The sequence below is a fragment of the Parus major genome, chromosome 1 (genome assembly GCF_001522545.3).
Source record: "Parus major isolate Abel chromosome 1, Parus_major1.1, whole genome shotgun sequence".
NCBI classification, from domain to species: Eukaryota; Metazoa; Chordata; class Aves; order Passeriformes; family Paridae; genus Parus; species Parus major.
In genome coordinates, this window is record NC_031768.1 from 63,714,103 (window position 1) to 63,735,286 (window position 21,184).

The 21,184-nt window shown below is 45.9% G+C and overlaps 1 long non-coding RNA gene across 1 annotated transcript; it reads right to left on the reverse strand.

Annotated features, from left to right (window-relative positions):
* Nucleotides 1–68: 68 nt before the first annotated feature.
* LOC107206506 lies at nt 69–17,936 on the reverse strand. Its single transcript, XR_001522434.2, has 2 exons — nt 17,669–17,936; nt 69–2,293 (listed from the first exon to the last, which is right to left on the reverse strand). It is a non-coding gene; the product is annotated as an uncharacterized LOC107206506 (long non-coding RNA).
* Nucleotides 17,937–21,184: the final 3,248 nt, after the last annotated feature.

Sequence of the window (21,184 nt, forward strand, 5' to 3'; positions counted from 1 at the left end):
GCCTGAATGGGTATTCATTGCTGGGTTTTGGGAAGAAATCCTTAGGCCATACTATATTCTGTTACAAATACAATTACATGCTTATTTTATTCTTTCACGAATTTTTATCCCAAGTTACATTTATCACACATGTCTGGGAATTCTGTCTGTATCCAGGATAAAAGGCTTTAAAGCTCATCCATAGATACATAGATTGGATGCTCTCTTATTGCTTCTATATTGAGAAACCACTCAGGCTATTCACGAGTGTTCACAGAAGTAAAAGTGAACGCTTATTTATTTCTATCTTTAGCACACCTTTTATAGGGTTTTACAGGGTCCACGCACTAAGCAAGTTACTATTGGCTAATACACACAGGTTTACATTTTTTCTATCATACAAAAGGATATTGTTTTGCTTTATTTTCTCTCTTGCAGGAAAGTTTCAAGGACTTTAGCCTTTAATATCACGACTTATACCAAAGGCTGGTTTGTGCAGACAGGCCTTTACTAATATATCATGTCCACCTTCTGTTAAAAAATCATCTACAATTCCCCCTATCTCTTTTTGCACAAGCCAGGGTTTGGATGCAACTCGTTCTACATTTCTACGAAGACAAGATAACTTACAACATAAAAACATCATTGCAATTAACGCCATAAGTAAAATCCGTCCCCCTTCTAGCACAAGAGGCCTCAACCATCCAGTGATGCCCCAGCTGGCAAACCAACTTCCAATGGGGTCACTATCTTCTTTCAGAGCATGTAACCCATCCTGTAGCTGTTGTAGTTGCTTATGGATGGAAACTGAATGATCACTAAGATTCAAGCAGCACATGCCTTCAAACTCTTCACAACCATGTCCTTGTGCTAAGAGTAAGAAGTCAATTGCAGCTCGATTTTGCAATATTGCATGATGTACACTACTCACATCAGCTAAAAGTTCACTTAACATTGTTGATGTTAAGTTCAATTCTTTTCTAGTCCAGCAAGCGAGCCTTTTTCGAGTTGCTAATCCTTTAGCAGCAGCTGCTCCTGGAATGAAGAAGGAGGCTGCCCATATTATACCATGATTCCAAAAGTCTGGCTCTTTAAAATCATCACATTGTAATTCATTCAGGCTTCGCTTTGACCGTTTGATGTTTTTTATTTTATCAGTTACATTCAGCAATTGATGCAAGCTTGGATGGAACAAAGTAAGTTTCCCAAGATAACAGGGTCCTCCATGTGGACTAGCAGGAATTCCATTCCATGCTCTATCTCCACAAATTAGGAATATTGAACTAGGTAATTGCTTTGGTAATTGTCCTGTAAGATTGCACCATGAATAAAAAGCTTTACTTTCAATGTTAGTAATGAGATCAACTATAGGGTTAACTGTAGCTCAGTGTTGCATCACTTTGTTGGAGTGGCTTTCTGTCAGGGGTTCAAACATTATTCATCCACCTGAGGTATTGGTGGAACCTAACAAATCCAATTCTTCTGGGGGCTCTATGGGAACATTAAGAACTTCAATAATTTTCGCTTGCCAGCAGGCGTCAAGTTGTCTTGATGTGAGGCCAATAGTGCGGTTGCACTCTTGCAACATTGCTGATCGATTCAGTCGAGTCTCATTACTAACTAAACCTTTAAATGCTTGAGGATCCCATTCAGGGACTCCTATGAGACAGGTGCGAAAAGGATCTCCAGGTGTGGCTAGGCTCAAACACATTGATTTTTGGCCTGTCAAGTGTGCCAGAGTGACCCATATGTTCTGTCGCTTTTGGATGTTAGTTAGCAGACAGTTGGGACTATACACAGCACAATTACCATAAGCAGTTTGTTCCATGCAAATGACACCATGCTTGCAGAATCACAGTTAAGGCTTTAACGTTAAATGAACTTTCAAATATGCTTACACTGCCTCTTGAAGGGGAAATACTTATACTTTATACTAATATAACAATTACCACACAGGCTAAACTTTATCTTAAAGTATTATTTAACCACCTTTAACACACGTGCTCTGGTTTATATGCAGTCTAAGCATGAAAGCAATTTGCTGAAAGGGTAAACACACAACTGCAATTTACTTTATATACGGTTAGATGGAGTCTCTACACTCTTTTAGATCTTCTACAGAATTTCTCTCACAGACTATGATTTAACACGATTCAGTCTTGAAACATCTGCTGCTCTTGTGATATCTGCTGCTCTTGTGATGTCAGCTGGCGGCCAATCAGTGACTGACTGAGGGCATCAGTGTTCTGATTGTTCTTCAAATCCTTCACGGCTGGTTTGGTCCATCGGCTAGGCACCCATAGTGGTCCAGCGTCTGTGGAAACACAATTGTAACCGCACCCATTAAATAGCAATGGATTTGGTCCCTCCCAGATACCTGTCTTTGGGTCCTTATAATATAATTTAATTTCTGGGGTAGCTTGCATCTTTACTTGATTATTATGAATTACTACCGGGGGTTGCTCTAAATCTCCAACTAAACTTAGGAAATTTAGACAACACGATTCGATTTAGACAACAGATGATTTAGACAACAGACAATTCGATTGCAACACTTGCTGCAATCGAATGACAGGGTCTGACTGTTCAGGGGCTTTCTGTTTACTTAATTACTCTTTTAAGGTCTTATGGGCTTTTGCTACAATGGCTTGTCCAGTTGACACACTAGGAATTCCAGTTACATGTTTGACTCCCCATTTTTGTAAGAACCAAGAAACCCATGTTCTTACATATGCAGGCCCATTTTCTGTTTTCAGTTCTTTTGGAACTCCCATTACAGCAATGCAAGCCACTAAATGTCAAATTACATGTATGCTTTTCTCTCCTATTTGTGCAGTGGCTCAAATCATTTTTGAAAAGGTATCTACTGTGACGTGTACATATTTGAGGCAACCAAATTCAGGCACATGTGTTACATCCATCTGCCAGATCTCACAAGCTTGGAGGCCTCTAGGGTTAACACCTAAGCCTAGTCTCTTCTATGAGAGTTAAAACATCTCTCTCCGGTTTGGTGTTGCTAAAGTACACAAAATGATTCACATGAACACTTTTCAGTGTTAGAACAGGAAAGAACCAACCTTTATTCTCTGACTCCAGTATTTATATTCTCGACAATGACCAGGGATTGGATAATTAAGTTACCACCTTCCCAAGCACACTGGTCATGCCAAGCATCCATCAAAAGACGTTTCTTAGAAGGAATGTGATAAACATCCTATGTTTATAGAACTTTCATTGGAAAGTAACTAAATCCATGAAAACATTATCAGAAGACTTTAGTTTTCAGGGCGACATCTCACCCTCTTTCCTTTAAAAAAGAAAAAGGAAAAATAAAAATGAACAATATTCTAAATAATCAAAAAGAAAAATAACCAATGTCCTAAACAATCAGAAGGCTCTAGTTTCAGGGTAATATTTTACTCTTTCTCCATTACAAAAAAAAAATAAAAGAAAACTTTATCAGTGTTTGCTTGTGGAGCTGTCATTGGCATGATCACTCATCATCTGCATCTGAGTCATCATCCGATGGCCCATCCATTTGATGATTTTCAATTTGGTCATGGTCTCCAACCTGCCCGTCAGCCGGATTTTTCCTTTGCGGTCACAGGTCAGGACGAATGCACTTTGCAGGTACCCAGCGTATCCCAGTATCTGTGGATACACATGCATACTCATGCCCCAAAGCGATAAGGTCATAGGGACCTTCCCACTGTTTGGTGACTAAACTCCTCACTCGAACCTTCGTTCAAGGCTGATGCATCTTAACCCGAAGCCCGCAATAAAAGGCGATGGTTCAACATGACTGGGTTATTGGAGTTCTGTGGCACTGGGAGGTAATTTAGGGTATATAAATCTTTTTCCAACCAACTGTGCAAGGTTTCACCCTGCATTCCCCATTTGTGCTTCTGTAGAACTCATTTTAGTATACCATGAGCACATTCTACAGTAGCCTGACCTGTCGGAGAATGAGGGAGACCAAACTTGTGTGACACACCCCACAACTGCAAGAACTGCTGCACTTTCTGAGAGGCGTAAGCAGGACCATTATTGGTCTTCACAGCAGAAGGTATGCCTAAAATGACAAAGGTCCACCTCCAGTGGGCAATGACATTGCCTTTTGATGTCGAAAAGACCTGACATCACACAGGTCTTTTCTCCTGTGTGAGCGGAAGCCCACATGGCAGAGGAGAAGGTGTCCACACTGACGTGCACATACTGAAGCCGGCCAAACTCAGCAACTTGTGTGACATCTGTCTGCCAGAGTTCCAAGGCCCTGAGCCCCCTGGGGTTTACCCCTGCTGGCACAGGCACAGCAAGCGCATGACAATCGACACAAGACTCAACGATGTCATGGGCCTCAGCTGACGTCAACTGAAGCTGCTTATGCAAAGTATGTGCGTTCTGGTGGAAAAAGCCATGTGATGCCTTGACCTGCATGAGTGTATCAGGCAGAGGTGCAACCCACGCTGGGTTAGCCAGTTTGTCAGCCCCCACGTTACCTTCTGCAATGAACCCTGGTAAACTGGTATGACTCCTCACATGCAGAATATAATACAGATGCACCTGGACCTGAATGGTAAACCACAGGGTCTTCAGTAAATGAAACAAGGCAGGATTGCTGACTTCCTTCAAAACTGAATGATGCAACTGCTGGGCTATTTCAGCCATAGGCAGGATCCATGACCAAACTGAAAGGTTCCTGAGAAAATTTCTGAAATGCCATGACAGCAGCCTATAATTCCACCAATTGGACTGACCCATCCTCATGATCTTCCAAAACCTGCCACTCAGATCCATCCATCCAGGTAGCAATGGTCTTCCCAGTCCTCCCCGAACCGTCAGTAAAGACAATGTGTCCTTGCACAGGCTCCTGACTATTTTTGGGCCGCAAAGAAATTTCAGTGAATTTTGCTACTTGCAACAGCTTGTGGGTGGGCAGATGATAAGTTATCTGCCCAGAAGAGTTTTCCAGAGTACTTTGCATGGAAATACTGTTTGCAAAATTCCAGTCAAAGTCCTCCTGTGGTACTGGGAGCACAACCTTTGCGGGATCTGCACCCATCAATTGCAAACACTCTTGCCGGCATTTGATTATCAAGCAAGCTATCAGCTAAACAATGCAGTTGCCGTCTTCTGTGGCTGATGGGGCAGGAATGGCAGACCCATTCCAGGACATGCAAGGGATTGGACCATTCATCATTTCATTGACCAATGATACCTGTGGGTTGCAAATCTGGAGTGGTAATGAAAACAGTGACATCAATGGAAGGATCAATTCTGGCGAGCAGAAACTGCTCGCTGCATCTCCACCAGCACCTGCCGTGCCTCTGGGGTCAGTGTCCAAGGTGACTTTAAATCAGAGTCTCCCTTTAACAGATCAAACAAGGGAGACAGTTGTGTTGTGGTTAGTCCCAAATATGGACGCAACCAAGTGACGACACCCACCAATTTTTGGACATCATTCAGTATCTTGACTGAATGCTCAAATTGCACCTCTTGGTGTTGGACTTCCAAAATGTTGACCCCCAAATATTTCCCAGGAGGTTGTTGCTGAATCTTTTCTGGAGCTATTTGCAACCCATAAGAGTGCAAGGCATTGATCAGCTGAGGCTGTATCCACTGCAGTTCATCCTGGGTAGACACAGCCACCAATATGTCATCCATATAATGATAGAGATGAGCATCAGGAAACTGCTCGCGAACTTCAGACAGGGCTCAAGCCACATATCATTGGCAAATGGCTGCTGAATTTTGCATGCCTTGCGGCAAAATCCTCCATTGATATCTCTGTGTGGGCTCAGCATTATTGACAACTGGCACTGAGAAGGCAAATTTCGGTCTGTCATTGGGATGCAAAGGAATTGTAAAGAAACAATCCTTCAGATCTACAATGAAGACTGGCCAATCAGCGGGAAGCATGGTGGGTGACGGCATACAAGCATGAAATGTCCCCATGCTTTCCATCACAGCATTAACTTTCCGAAGGTCTTGTAGCAACCTCCATTCACCAGACTTTTTATTGATGCACAAAACAGGAGTGTTCCAGGGACTGGTAAAAGGCTCCAGATGACCCTGGTCCAACTGTTCCTGCACCAAATCACGAAGGGAGACTAATTTATCTTGAAGGAGAGGCCACTGGTTCTCCCAAATGGGTTTATCCACCAGCCACTGTATAGGAGGCGTTGGACAGTCTTCACCCTCCAGCACAGTGGCCCCCATCAAAAATCCGTCCCGATATGCACACACCATGCAGCCAGAACATCTCTCCCCCAGCAATTATCTGTGAGTCCTTCATAATGTACGGCCAAACCATGGCTCACATAGCATTGTTCTGCTCCTGCCAACCCCGTGACAGATGTCCACACCTGTTCCAAGGGCCACTCCAGGGGCCAGTTGGCAAACCTGACAATCGTGATGTCTGCCCCAGTGTCAAGAAGTCCATGGAGGCTAACCTCTGGCGGTGTCTCACCAGGGATGGACAGGATACACGCCTGCTCAGGATGATCCTTGGCCATCAGGACAGTGGTCCAGTGAACCTGAGGTGGCCCAGTGAACCCAAAGCTGCCATCTCCCTGCAGCCAGTTCTTAACTCTTTGAACACAAGACTTAAAAGGCACAAGTTGAGCAAGTCTGGTTCCTGCAGGGATTGTGGCAGGGGAGGTGAGCATGGAAACCATGGCATAAATTTGTCCTGTGAAATCCGAATCAATGATTCCCAGGTGCACAATGATGCCCTGGGCAGTGGTACTAGATTTTCCCACAAGGAAAGCACTCATCCACGGGGCCAAAAGCATCCAAGGGAACCCTGTGTGTTCTGCAAGAGTCTAAAACAACCGTGTCTGCTGTGCAGACATCAAGGCCTGCTGAGCCACAAGTGCTGGCTACGAGCTGGCCAAGCAGACCTCCATCAGCTCCGGGGTGTGAAGAGAGGCTTGTGTCTGAGCACGTCTCTTCATCGCGCTCTGCTTCCTGTTTCCCAAGCACTACAGAGGCTGGCCATTGGCATGGACTTTCGCCTTGCAGACATTCGCAGCATGATTTGGCTTTCCACACCGAGCACAGAAAAACAAGGGAGTTGTTACCCCTTGTACTTACTTTCCCTATTTTCTGCTGGCGTGAGCATTTCCTTGCTTTCGCCACTCCCTGTGGCCCCATCCAGGCCGGCCTCAGAACAGCAGCCACAGCAGTCATCTTATCATCAGCGACACCTGCCTGTACACAAGCCTTTGCCATTTGCACTAGCGAGGGATCACCAGGAAGCATCCCAATGATCATCCTACATATGGCATTACAATTAGACCTTGCAAGGTTTTTGAGCACGAGCTGTCTTGCCTTGCGATCCTGCACCTGCCTCTCCACAGAAGCATACAGCCGATTCTCAAATTGCAGAAAAGATTCCTCAGCCCGCTGGACAACAGTCGCAAAAGGCTCCATCTGGGCGGCTAGTTCTATGGTCTGCAATAATGCTGCCATGCCCGTCTCTTTGCATTGCTCAAGCACAAGAGGGTCAAGGCCAGCCTGCCTATTAACGTCAGCAAAGCTGTCTGTACCCAGCAGAGCATCAGATCCAATCACACGCCTGGGATCTTGCTGACCCAAGGCAGTGTTCTGCTGCAGCACTCAACAGGCCATCTGAGCCCATTCCTCCTCAAAAATGTCATATTCCACCAGCTGAAAAAGGACACGAGCCAGACTCTGGATGTCATAAGGCAACAGTACATCACTGACAAGAACTCGCAGTACTTGCATGACTTCACTTGACCCTAACCCATGTTTTTCAGCTGTTTCCCAGTGATTCTTCAGGGCTTTCCACGATAACAGTTGATGGGTTCTTTGAATTGCACCCGTAATCTCAGGGAACTCCTGATAACCATCTGAAAGAATGGTTGCACCTGCTATGTTTTGTCCCATGAACTCCCAGAGACAGGGGCAGGCACCTGGCTGGGAGCCACTGCAACAGCGCTCAGCATCACAGTCCTTGCAGCACCAGCAGTGTCAGAGAATTCATCTCCGTTCTCCAGGGACCTATTTTCGGAATCACAACCAGCTGTGTCATCAGCCTTGGCTTTCACAGCCCCCAGAATTGCACATGATCTCTCGGCTGCAACATCATTTGGCAGGGGGGTAAAGTCCATAGACCAGCTGAAGAAGCCCCACCAGCCCAGGGCACTCTGCCCCTGGGGGTCATCGGTTTCTTGACGGTCGTGACTCCAACTGCACCAAAAGTAAACAATTCAGGGCCCATAGCTGACACAGTCTTGGGAGATGGCAGCGGCACTCCCGCCCCAGCTGTGGGTCTGGGCGGTGCACAGGAACCTGAGGTGGGACCGGGCAGAGCCAGCCCAGCACGTCACTCCCCCAGCGTGGGGTGGGAATGGGGCGCAGGGAGGGGCATGGCCCGTGGAGCTGCGGCACTGCCCACCCCGCTGCCAAGGGTTGTTCTGAACTCGTGGAGGGGTGACACTGCAGCGTGGAACCAGTGGAATCCAGCCGGGCCTCCATGCCACACCTGGCACTCCCATCCACGCCTAGCGAAGCTGGCGCAAGAAGGGAGGCATCCGGCATTGCCCCCAGCAGGGTCCCACCACTGGCACAAAACCCAAGGGCCGGCACTGGCTGCCCCACACGGAGCGGCACAGGCACCCCACCCATGGGGACAGGGTCTGAGAGAAGATCAATCAAACCCCTGCCCTCTGGGACTGCCCCCACCTGCGTATGCATGGCAGCCAGCACGGAGCTCAGTCCAGCCCCTTCAACCTCCGGGGGATATGTCACAGCCTTACCACAATGGGGGCATGGAATCATCACTGACTCCACCTCCAGGAGTGGCGCGGGCCCACTCATTAGCAGCTCCCCACCTCCCAACGCTGGAAAAGCACACAGGGAAGGCGACTTCGCCTCGCTCTTCTGCCTCATGGGCGCTGGGCGAGGTGGGGCCACTCCCACCAACTCCATGGGACTCTTGAGAGCCCGCTGGCCCCCACCCAGCTGTTGGTCAGGGGCGGGCAGACTGCTGGGGGCCCAAGCCACCCTGGGGGAACCAAGCTCCTGGTCCAAGATACAGCCTTCCCCAAGCGCAGCGGCACGGGGGGAGAGAGAGAACTCTGCCCCACTCCCAAAGCCAGAATTCATCCTGTCCCCTTCATCCAATTCAGAGGAACCTCCCACTGAGTTGTCAGAAGAGGACACACATCTCCCCAGAGCTTGGTTACATTTCCTCCAGGTCACTAGGAGTTCTGCTATTTTCGCATTACATCCTGCAGACACAGCCTGAATTAGGGAATCTCCTAACGAATCCCAAGCTTGCTTCGAAAAAGCTTTCTCAACCATAGGGAAAAAACCTTCATGCTGGCCATAATAATACAATCGCTGAAAAGCATCCTCTGAGACATCGCTCTGCTTCCTATCCAGTAAAAATCGCCAAAATTCCAGTTTCAACTCATCTGTTGGCGAGGACCTAAGGGAGGCCATTTCAAAGAAAGAGACAACTCACCAGAACTACACTGCAACTTTACCTGCAGTGCACATCAAAGGTCATCAGATGTCACTGAAGGACATAAAATGATTCAGAAAACACTTTTCAGTGTTAGAACAGGAAAGAATTCTCTTTTTGCTCTTTTTTCTCTGACTCCAGTATTTATATTCTCGACAATGACCAGGGATTGGATAATTAAGTTACCACCTTCCCAAGCACACTGGTCATGCCAAACATCCATCAAAAGACGTTTCTTAGAAGGAATGTGATAAACAACCTATGTTTATAGAACTTTCATTGGAAAGTAACTAAATCCATGAAAACATTATCAGAGGCTTTAGTTTTCACTGTGGCATTTTGGAAACTGAGTTTCCCACTTTTAGTTCCCTCTGGTGTCTTACCTGACCTCTGGGTCAATCTGAGCCTCAGCTCCTCTGTCCTTGGTCTGTCCAGCAGCTCAAGGGTGTCTGGTTCTGGCTGTTCCGCTCTCACCAGCTCACACAGATGGCCTATTTGTTCCCCAGGGATTCTCCCAGCTTTTAGCTGCCTTTTCCACAGGGCTCTCTGTCCTGAGTTCCTCACACATTGGGCGCCAGAGTGTTGGGGTGACAGTGGGTTCAGTTCTTGTCCCCAGGACCAAGACTGATGAGAAAGAACCTGTTTTTGTGTTTGGGCTTAGGATGTTTATTCTTCCTTATCTATATTACATATTTACAGACTACAAGGACTTATGCACCCTAGGCTAACAAAGTGCAAAATGGAGGGACGAGGAATCTCTTCAAGGTCTTTTAAGTGTCAACCCATCCAATAATGAAATGCCAAGTAACTTATTTTCATTAATAACCCAATAACCTGACACCTGTGTTCTGCAATGTGGATTCTTTCATCCAGTCATCTAATATTACCCAAAAATCCTAGAAGAAGAAGAAGGAGAAGAAGGAGAAAGGGACAATGCCCTAAATCCTCCATGTTGTCTCTTATTCACTAATACAGCTTAAACCCTAAACTAACTTTCTCACCCAGTGATTTAATATAATTCTATCTAACACATACTGACATTCCCAGTTTCTCTACTTAATTCTAGAAGCTTTCTCCATGGTTTTAGGTTAAACTCAGTGCTCTTTTGAGAGTCAGAGCCTGTCAGCACAGATAAGGGATTATTCTCTGTGCCTCTGACTCCAACAGTTTTACTGTCCCCCTCTTAACAATAGTGAAGTGAGGAAAGATACCACTGGACTGTGTTGCCTCAAGGGACGAAAAACAGCCTGACCATTTGTCAGTGGTATATGGCACAAGCATTATCACAGGTTAGGAAACATTTTCCACAAGTTTATTGTTATCACTATATGGATGATATCTTAGTTGTTGCACCGACTGTAGAACAGCTTGATGATGTAATGCCAGTAATGCAAGAGATTTAATGAGCTTTAATGTTGCTGAGAAAGTACAGCAACAAGATCCCTGGAAGTATTTGGGAATGAAAATCTTATACAAACTGTTGAACCTCAAAAGGTGACCATTCAGCATTCTGTACAAACATTGAATGACTTGCAAAAATTGATGGGCACAATTAATTTGATCAGACCATTGTTGGGATTATCAAATGTTGTTGGCACCATTTATTGATTTATTAAAAAGGTGATCCCTCCTCGTTATCTTCCAGGAGCTTGTCACCAGAGGCACTTGCTGCATTTGAAACCAGAAGAATTATCAATAAAAGGGAAGAAACCTTGGAGAATGGTTACGACCATACCTCTCAGTGTATATATATCTTACTATCTCAGGACCATCCTGTGGGTCTCATAGCCCAGTGGCATGACAGCTGGCAAGATCCTTTGCATTTCTTAGAATGTGTATTTCTGTCATATCAGCACAGACAGTTACCACTCACTTAGAATTGGTTGCTCATGTAATTTGTAAAGCCAGACAACAGTGTGTCCAGTTACCAGGGTGAAAGCCAACCATTATGACTGTGGCCTTGACCTCTGAGTATTGGGACTGGTGCATGGCAAATAGCTCTGTTTACAAATGGCCATGGTAGACTTTCCAGGAAAAATATTATTCTACAACCCTATATTTGCGGCTATATCTCGAATTGCAAATTGTGGAATCATTGACTACAGGGTGCATGGTTTTTACTGATGGATCAGAGAGGAGAGAAAATGTAGTTGCCACCTGGATGGAGGGAGGTCAATGGCATGGCGTGATAGGCCACTGAGATAGATCCCCTCAGTTGGCAGAATTACAAGCAGTGACAATGGCTTTCAAGGCCTGGTCTTAAGAGAATTTAAGTGTTGTCTCTAATTCCCAATATGTCTGTAATATAGTTCGTCAGTTAGATCACACTGTGTCAAAGGAGGTAAATAACAAGGAGTAGTTTCATTTGTTAAAAATATTGTGGCATACTTTATGTCAGTGAACTGCACCATTTTATATTCTTCATGTTTGTAGTCATACTAACTTGCCTGCATTCATTGAGGAAGGAAATGCCCATGCAGATAAGCTGACAGCCCCAGCATGGGCTGCCCCAGTACCAGATACTTTACAACAGGCAATTCAGTCACATCAATTTTTCCATCACGAGGAATGTGCTTTACAACATCAATTCCATCTTACACCTGCAGGAGCACGTGATATTGTTACCTCATGCTCTGATTGTCAGCAACATGTCACTGTGACTTAGGATGAGATAAGCCCTAGAGGGCTACCAGCTCTTCAGCTATGGCAATCTGATGTTGCTCATGTTTCAGAGTTTTTTTAAGGTCACTTAAATATGTACATGTTTCTGTGGACACTTATTCTAAGGCCTGCTGGGTTCTGTACATGCAGGAGAGAAGGCAAAAAATGTGATCTCACAAATTTTGTGGTGCTTTTGCAGCCTTAGGTATACCACATGTTGTCAAGACTGATAATGGACCTGGTTATGTAGCTCAGCATACCCAACAATTCTTGCAGTTTTGGGGTTTTTGGCATGTCACTGGTATTTCACAGTCTTCGACTGGTCAGGCTATTATAGAACATTTTGATTCTACACTTAAAGCTTTTCTTCAAAAACAAAAAGGGGGAATGATAAGGGAAACCCCACAGGCAAGAGTTTGGAAAGCTGTGCTTACATTGAATCGTCTTACTGTTCTTCCCTCGTGCACAATACCTGTTATTCTAATGCACTTTTTGTCATTACAGTCACCAAGTGACAGGACCCATGGCCCTGCTCCAGTCTGAGTTCATAATTTGCAAACACAAGCCTGGGAGGGCCCATGGGATCTTGTAACCTGGGAATGTGGATATGCCTGTATCTTGACAGATATTGGAGTTCCGTGGGTGCCTGCTTGTTGCATTCAACTTATGTTGTATAATGCTTCTTGGAGCAATGAACCTGTCTGTGGCTCACCTGACTCCTTGGAATAAGCAAAAACGTGTAGGTGATGGGAACATATAGATTCTATCTTATCCTTGTATGTCACTTTATGAAATTGTATAGTTATTGATGTTAAGTTGTATAGCTATAGTTAAAACTATATAGCTGTTGATTTTGTTAATATCCTAATATATAGGCTTTAGCTTATTCTTGTATGTTGCTTTATAAAGTTGTACAGCCATTGCCAACTCAGATATAAAAGCTAAGGGAGAGACAAAAGGGGGGGGCAGGTATTTGTGATTTTTCAATGTTTGTCTTCCAGAGCAATTAGTAATCGTGCTGAAACCCTGCTTCCCAGGAAGTGTCTAAACATCACTCACTGATGGCAGATAGAGATTGACTTTTCCCTTTGCTTATGCACATGCACTCTTTCTTATTTCTTTCCCTTCACTGTAATAAAACTGCCATATCTCACTGATTGTTTTACATCTTACTCTGTCCCCTGTCCCACTGGGAAGGAGAGTGGTAGAGCAGCTTAGTGGGCCTGGCACACAGCCAAGGTCAAACCACTACAGGTCTTTTTGGGTAGTAATCAGAGGGCTGAATTAATTCAGGGAGTCTCCTAGAAACTTAGGAAATATTTAAAGATGTTGCCAGGTCATGTAGGAAAACTTAGAGTGGCAAAAGTCCTATTAGAACTTAATTGGCCTTAATTAATAAGAACTTAATTCCTGTGAAGGATAATAAAAATATTTTTATTAATACATTAATGGCGAAAGGAGGGGCAAGGACAACCTCCATCCTTAATTGGTTGCAGGGGGGAATAGAATAACTAAAGATGAGGAAAAGTCAGAGATGCTTAACACCTTCTTTGCCTCTATTTTCAACAGTAAAACAGGTTGTCCACAGCACAACTGTCTTCCTGGGCTGGTAGATGGGGTCAGGGAGCAGAATAGCCCCCCTGTTACCCAGGAGGAAACAGTCAGAGACCTGCTGATCCACTTAGATGCTCACAAGTCTATGGGACCTGATGGCATTCATCCTAGGGTGATGAGGGATGGCAGATGAACTTTCCAAGCCACTCTCCATCATTTACCTTCAGTCCTGACTCACTGGGGAGGCCCCAGATGACTGAAAGCTGGCCAGTGTGACACTCATCCACAAGAAGGGCTGGAAGGAGGATCTGGGAAATTACAGGCCAGTCAGCCCGACCTCAGTGCCCAGCAAGGTTATGGAACAGATCATCTGGAGTGCCATCACACAGCTGCTACATGTTGGGTGGGGGATCAGACCCAGCCAGCATGGATTTAGGAGGGGCAGGTCCTGCCTGACTAACCTGGTCTCCTTTTATGACCAGGTGACCCACCTGGTGGATGAGGGGAAGGTTGTGGACTACATAGTCCACCTGGACTTCAGCACAGCCTTTGACACCAGTTCCTGGAAAAGCTGGCAGCCCACAAGTTGGACAGGTGCATTTTTTGCTGCTTTTAAGAACTGGCTGGATGGCCAGGCCCAGAGAGTGGTGGTGAACGGTGCTGCATCCACTTGATGGCCAGTGACCAGTGGTGTCCTGCCAGGATCAGTTGGGCCCTGTGCTCTGTATTATCTTTATTGATAATCTGGATGAGGGGATTGAGTCCACCATCACCAAATTTGCATATGACACCAAGCTGGGAGCAGGTGTTGATCTGCTGGAGGGTAGGAGGGCTCTGGAGAAGGACCTGCATAGGCTGAATAAATGGGCAGAATACAACAATATGAGGTTTAACAAGTCCAAGTGAAAAGTTGAGTCCTGCACTTTGGCCACAACCACCGCATGAAGCACCACAGGGTGAGCACAGATTGACTGGACAGTGGCCAGGCAGAAAAGGACCTGGGGGTGCTGATCGACAGCCACCTAAACATGAGCCAGCAGTGTGCCCTGGTGGCCAAGGCAAATGACATCCTGGCCTGTGTCAGCACTGTGGCCAGCTGGATCAGGGAGGTCATTCTTCCCCATACTCAGCACTGCTGATGCTGCACCTTGAGTGCTGTGTCCAGTTCTGGGCCCCTAATTTAGGAAGTAAGGAAGGAAGGATGTTAAGGTGCTGGAGTGTGTCCAGAGGATAGTATCAGAGCTGGGGAAGGGTCTGGAGCACAAGTCCTATGAAGAATGGATGAGGGAGGTGGGGTTGTTTAGCCTGGAGAAGACTCAAGGGAGACCTTACCACTCTCTACAGCTGCCTGAAAGGAGGGTGGAGTCAGGAGAGGTTTGTCCTTTTCTCCCAGGAAACCAGTGACAGGACAAGAGGACACAGATTTAAGCTGTGCCAGGAGAGGTTTAGGCTGGACACTAGGAAGAAATTCTTCCCATAAAGGGGTGATTGGGCATTGGAATACGCTGCCAAGGGAGGTGTTGGAGTCACTGTCCTGGGAGGTGATTAAGAAATTAGTGGATGTGGCACTCAGTGCCATGGTGTGGTTGAAAAGGTAATGTTAGGTCATGGGTTGAACCTGGTGATGTTGGGGGTTTTTCCCAGCCTAGATGATTCTGTGATTCTGAATGCAGTCACACCATCACTGAGTGCTGCCATGACAGACATGCTGGAACTTCAGTATGAACTAATGCAGCAAAATGGGACCCCACTCTTGACAAATGTGTTTTTCTCTATTCTTGTAGTAGCAGAGTTCAGGCCACAGTTTGCTGTCACCTGGTGGGGCATGCAGTATACCTGGAATTGACTGCATCAGGGGTGGAAGCGCAGTCCCACTATTTTCTATGGACTGATCCAGACTGCACTGAAAAGGCTGAGGTTCCAGAACACCTGCACTTTATCACTGACCTCATTTTATGGGGCAACACAGCAGAAGGCATTTTTGAAAAACGGGAGAAAATAATTCAGATTCTCCTGAAAGCTGTTTTTGTCATTAAACAAAATAAGGTCAAGGGAGCTGCCCAGGGAATTCAGTTCCTAGAAGTGAAGTGGCAAGACGCTGTCAACAGATTCCAGCAAAGGTGATTAATAAGATAGCTGCCATATCCTCACTGACCACAAAGTAAAAAACGTGGGCTTTCCTATGCACCGTGGATTTTTGGAGGATACACATCTGTATTCTGATACAACCAGATTGTAAACCCTCTCTACCTTGTGACACAGAGGAAAAACTGTTTCAAGTGGGGTCCTGACCAACAGCAAGCTTTTGAACAGATCAAACAAGAAATTACACACACAGTAGCCTTTGGGCCAGGCAGGACAGGATGTGAATAACCTGCTGTACTCCACAGCATGGAGCCTCTGGCAGAAAGTACCTGGAAAGACTAGAGGATGACCTCCAGTCTTTGGAGTCAGGTATACAGAGGATATGAGGCCAGCTGCACCCCCACTACAGGAGAGATTCTTGCAGCTTATGTAGGGGTTTGAGCTGCCTCAGAAGTGATAGGCACTGAAGCACAGCTTCTTCTGGCACCCTGACCACCAATGTGGGGTTGAGTGTTCAAAGGAAAGGTCCCTGCAATATGTCACACCACCAATGATACCTAGAGTACATGGATTGCCCTCATTACACAAGAAGCTCAAACAGGAAATGCAAATTGCTCTGGGATCTTGGAAGTTATCACAAACTAGCCTGAAGGTGATAACAACCAGCTCACCTTTCCCAAAGGTGGATGCAAGTCAGATATATTCATATATATTTGCCTATAAAGGGAGACAACTCATTCCAAAGTGTTCTCCTTTAAATTGTCTGAAACCAAGACACCAATGACTGGGAAAAGGCAAATATAACCCCCATTTTTAAAAATGGGAAAGCGGAAGAGAGAGGGAACTACCGACCAGTCAGTCTCGCTTCTGTGCCCGGCAAGATCATGGAGCAGATTCTCCTGGAAACTATCCTAAGGCATATGGAAAACAAAGACTGGTAACAGCCACCATGGCTTTACTAGGGGAAAATGATACCTTGACTTTCTGTGCTGGGGCTACAACGCTGGTGGGTTGTTGCGGCAGAGCAACAGGCATCTGCCTAGATTTCTGCAAAGCGTTTGACGCTGTCCAGCACGACATCCTTGCCTGCGATCCTCCCACCGTGCCAGCCCCTCCCAACCCGTTCGCATTTGTCCGCTCATTCTTGGGGTAGTGGGGTGGTGTTCCATGCGCTGGGGTTGGCCCTGCCCCGCCGCCTGGCACAGCAATAACCCATCGCATACCTGCCGTGCCCAGGTATCAGGAGCCGAGCGCAGCCTGTGAGCGCCGCTCCCTCCGCCGCGCCTCCCGTGCAGCGAGCGGCCGGGGCGGCTGCGGCCCGTCCCGGCCGGGGAAAGAGGCGGTGGCGGGGCAGGAGCATCTCCCCGGTGGCGGAGGGCGCGGGCACCCCTCGCCCCGGCCGTCACCAGCGGCCCCTCCACCTCCTCTTGGCCCCCGGAGCCGCCGCGGTGCCGGGGCCGGGCCGGACACCCCGCTCGCTGCGCGGGACGGCCCTACTTCACACAGGAGCGAACGCAGGGCAAGCGTCCCCCGGCTTTCCCTTCCCCTGTCCGTCCCTACATCCCAGTACTTCGGCCGGGGGAGACGTCCAGACAGCCCCTTCTTGCTCTCCCTGGCCGCCGTGGAAGCCACCGGGGCGACTCGCCTTGCAGCCCGGCCGCCGCTGCACCCTGGGCAGTCACCCACGCTCCCTGCCGGGCTCCCCCTCCCTCCCTTCCTCAGGATCCTTTCTCCAGAGAGTCGTTTCTGACTGGAACCTGCCGGCTGTAACAAGGGGGTTGCACACCGGGGTTACGATCCCAGTAAGAAAAGCACCTGGATTCTGTAAAGCATCATTTAAAAAAGACTTATAAAAGCTATCAGTATAGAAAAGGAGGACAGTAGAGTTAAACTTACATGCCTTTAGATGCTGGGAACTCCGTGTTGTGCAGCACCGGAGAGTAGCAGCATGCCCTGCAGACCCCACCAGAAGGAAGGATTAGTCTGCTCTGGTCATTCAAGCTTTTATAGGATTTTCTTACAAGAAAACAACTCAATTCATTATTTCTGCGTTAAACAGAGAGGATGTTCACATGAGAACTTCTTGGTGTGCTGTGAGATAAAGGCAAGGCCACGCAGATGTGTAATCACTGGTATGGAGTGGGAGCTGCCCACAGGCTCCTCTGTTATCATCACCCGACTGAATCTTCCCCGCACGGAGGCAGAAGTGCAGCATGGCACAGGCCTGAAGGTGATGCTGTTGGTGCACAGCACGGCATGGCCTTGCACCTTCACAGTCTCGCTGTTACACGGACCACTAATCTTCACTGTGCAATGGTCAAAGTCAGAATCACTGCAGGAGCCCATAAAAGTAGTTTGAGATCTCCATCAGTCTAGATGCAGTTTGGAAGATCTTGAAGTTAACAGAAATTGTTCTCTGTAGCAGGGGATTTAGGATATTACCGTGGAGCGTGTTGCTTATGCTGACAAGGTAGCAGTCTATACAGGGTCCCCACGCTGACATTTTGACAGCATAATTTGTTATTTAAGAGAAAAGGATTGTACAGAGATAGGCTGAGTAAAAACAAGTCAGCAAGTTTTAATGTTCAGAATGTTGGCTGGAGCTCAGCTGGAACATGATCAATAGTTGTCATGAAGGAGACTTGGGCCTAGCAGGTTGCATCCAGGTTCAAAATGAAAGAACCACCAAGATTTATCTGTCATGCACAATATCTTCTCCCAGAGGTTCTTAGTTATAAGACATTCTTTGATAATAAGCTTGCTGTAGTCTGACTGCTAATTCTACTAAAGTCTGTTATAAATTCCAGAATGATACTGAAGTTTATTGAAATTCTCTGCTGGCTACATAATAATTTTCTTTACTTATTGACAGCAAATATGTCACCATCTCTGTATTTTAGTTTCTCTTCTATGGATATTCCTTGTTTTATTGTCCTTGCCATTTCACTAGTTGCTTTGTAAATTTAATTTCTCTAGTGAATGGAGCTACAGTGAAGCATCACTTATGTAATGTTTGGACTAACTTAAAGCTCCACTGAGGTGGCCAGGGGTCATCTCACAGGCCTTGCTGCAGAGCAGACCTCTCTGAGCACTATTCAGTATTCTCCACCTCCTCCTGGTCCACAGCACCTTGGGAATGGTGCTTATTTGTCTTACACAAAGTTCTTCTGCAGACACAGCAAACAGCTAATGTCTTTACCAAATAGCAGAAATAAACAAGGGAAGTCAAGCATACTTTTCATGCAAAGTTCCTGAACCTTGCTTACTTCATATAGCAACACTTAAAGCTTTCTGTGGACAGCAAATGCAACCTCCTATATCATCAGTGTTGTAGTCTAAGAAGGATCTTTTTTGGCTGTTTTGCTACTCTTGAAGTAAACATGACAGAGATTGTCATTCCCCTTGTAAGTTAGAAGGACCATCTGGCACTACATTAGAACAGGATTCTATTTAATTCATCAGCATGCTAATTATAGGATGACTAGTGAATGGTTAAACTGCCAGATGCTATGAAGATATATCACTGTCTGTTTACGTAGTTAGGCAAACGTTTAATTAATCCTCCAGCTGCTGTGTCTGCTTTACCTATGGACATGTCTAAATTGTATTCACCTATGGAAAAGGCAGACCAGTCATTGCCTTTCAATAAGAAAAGAAGCTTAAATACAACTTTGGTGCACATACGGCATGTACACGTATGATTTTACTATGCATGCTGGTAATTGCATCAAAATCAATTACAGACTCTTCCCCTTCCGCTCCTGGATTGTGCTCCCTGATCCTTGAATATTGTTTTAGTGGTCTTGAAAGTTTTGAAAGCTGAGTTGTTTTAGAGATTTCAGCAATGCCATGTTAGAAAATTCAATATACAGTCTGAGTTAATAGGATGTCTACAAGTGATCCTACAGCCTTTTACTTTTCCCCATTCTAAGGAATCTTTCATTCAGAAAATACTGAGGAGGGTAAGTGACCTTCCAATATCACACAATATTTAGTATTGGTCTCAGGGTGTTTAGCTTTCCCATGAAGCTGCTTCTTTCCTGAAACTCTGAAAAACAGAACCCATTTGGGATGTGGACTTGGCTAAGGATGATTTGCAAAGAGAGTGTAACTGCTTTATAATTTAAGGTGTTTGTACTGAGCTCTGTAATTGAAAGTGTTTGTACTTGAATCTATTTGGTATTGTGAGGTCTAGACATGAAATCTGGAAAAATGGGACTTAGTGATCTAGCTAAAGTCTAGCCTCCATTCACTCAAGTTTCCATTACATTTCCCTTTTTTGTGTTTTGGAACCAGATTTCAGAAAGGTGCTTTATTTCCACTGGGCCCATAGTCAGCCTGGACTTTTTGTGGAATCCATCCCGAGGCACAGACATTGTGGAAACCAAAGGTGCACATGGAAAACAGGTTGAGGCTCATCTCATATCTGGAGTCCCCTGAGTCAAGAGCTTTTTTGGGTGGGCAGCGTCCTTGGCTGGACATGGTCTGTTGATCTCTGTTGATTGCAGAAGGTGCTTCCTGCAACTGAAATTGCTAAAATTGTACTGTATTATTGCAAGAAATTCTTGGTGTGATTTTGAAATGGGCTGACAAGCGTTTTTCCAGACAATTCATGAGCACAGGAGTCACTAGATAACAAAGAGAAGTACCAACAGGCAGACTAGACACAGCCAAGCATTTTGGAGGCTAAAGGAATTTAATAGTATTTTGTGACAGCTGATCTTTTTCTCACAGTAGTGAAGAAGACTAGGAAGAAATAGGATATTCTGGGAAGTTTTTCAGGAGATACTAAGGACATAAGCTTTAGGGAAAGAACTGAGAGTTTAGAGCTTCTACAGTAAAAATAATAGTTTAAATATTTTCACTATTTTAAGCCTACTTTATTTATAATTTTCTTCTTCCTTTGCTAGCATTCCTCTTAGCCAGTTTTCATAATATGTGTCTCATGAGACACACACAGCCTTCCCTCTTGGGCACAAGCACTGACAACATGATCCACGTGATGGCTATCTCAGGGTTAGATGCTGGTAAACACACTTCATGCAGCTCAACAACTGAAATCCAGACAGAATATTCGGGAGTATGTGGTGGCTTAATCCTGGCTGGGTGCCCACCACTGCTCAGTCACTCTTCTACTGAGCTGGGTAGGGGAGAGAAAATATAAAAAAAAAGGCTTATGGGTTGAGATAAGGGCAATTATGTTACCACGTACCATTGCGGGCAAAAGAGACTCAGTTTGGGGAAATTGATTCCGTTTACTGCCAATTAAATCCTAGTAGGATAATGAGAAAGAGAACCAAATCTTACAACAACTTCCCCCCACCCCTCCCTTCTTCCTGGGTTTAATTTCCCTCCTGAACTCTCTACCTTCTCTCCCCCAGCAGTGCAGGAAGGCAGGGAATGGGGTTGCAG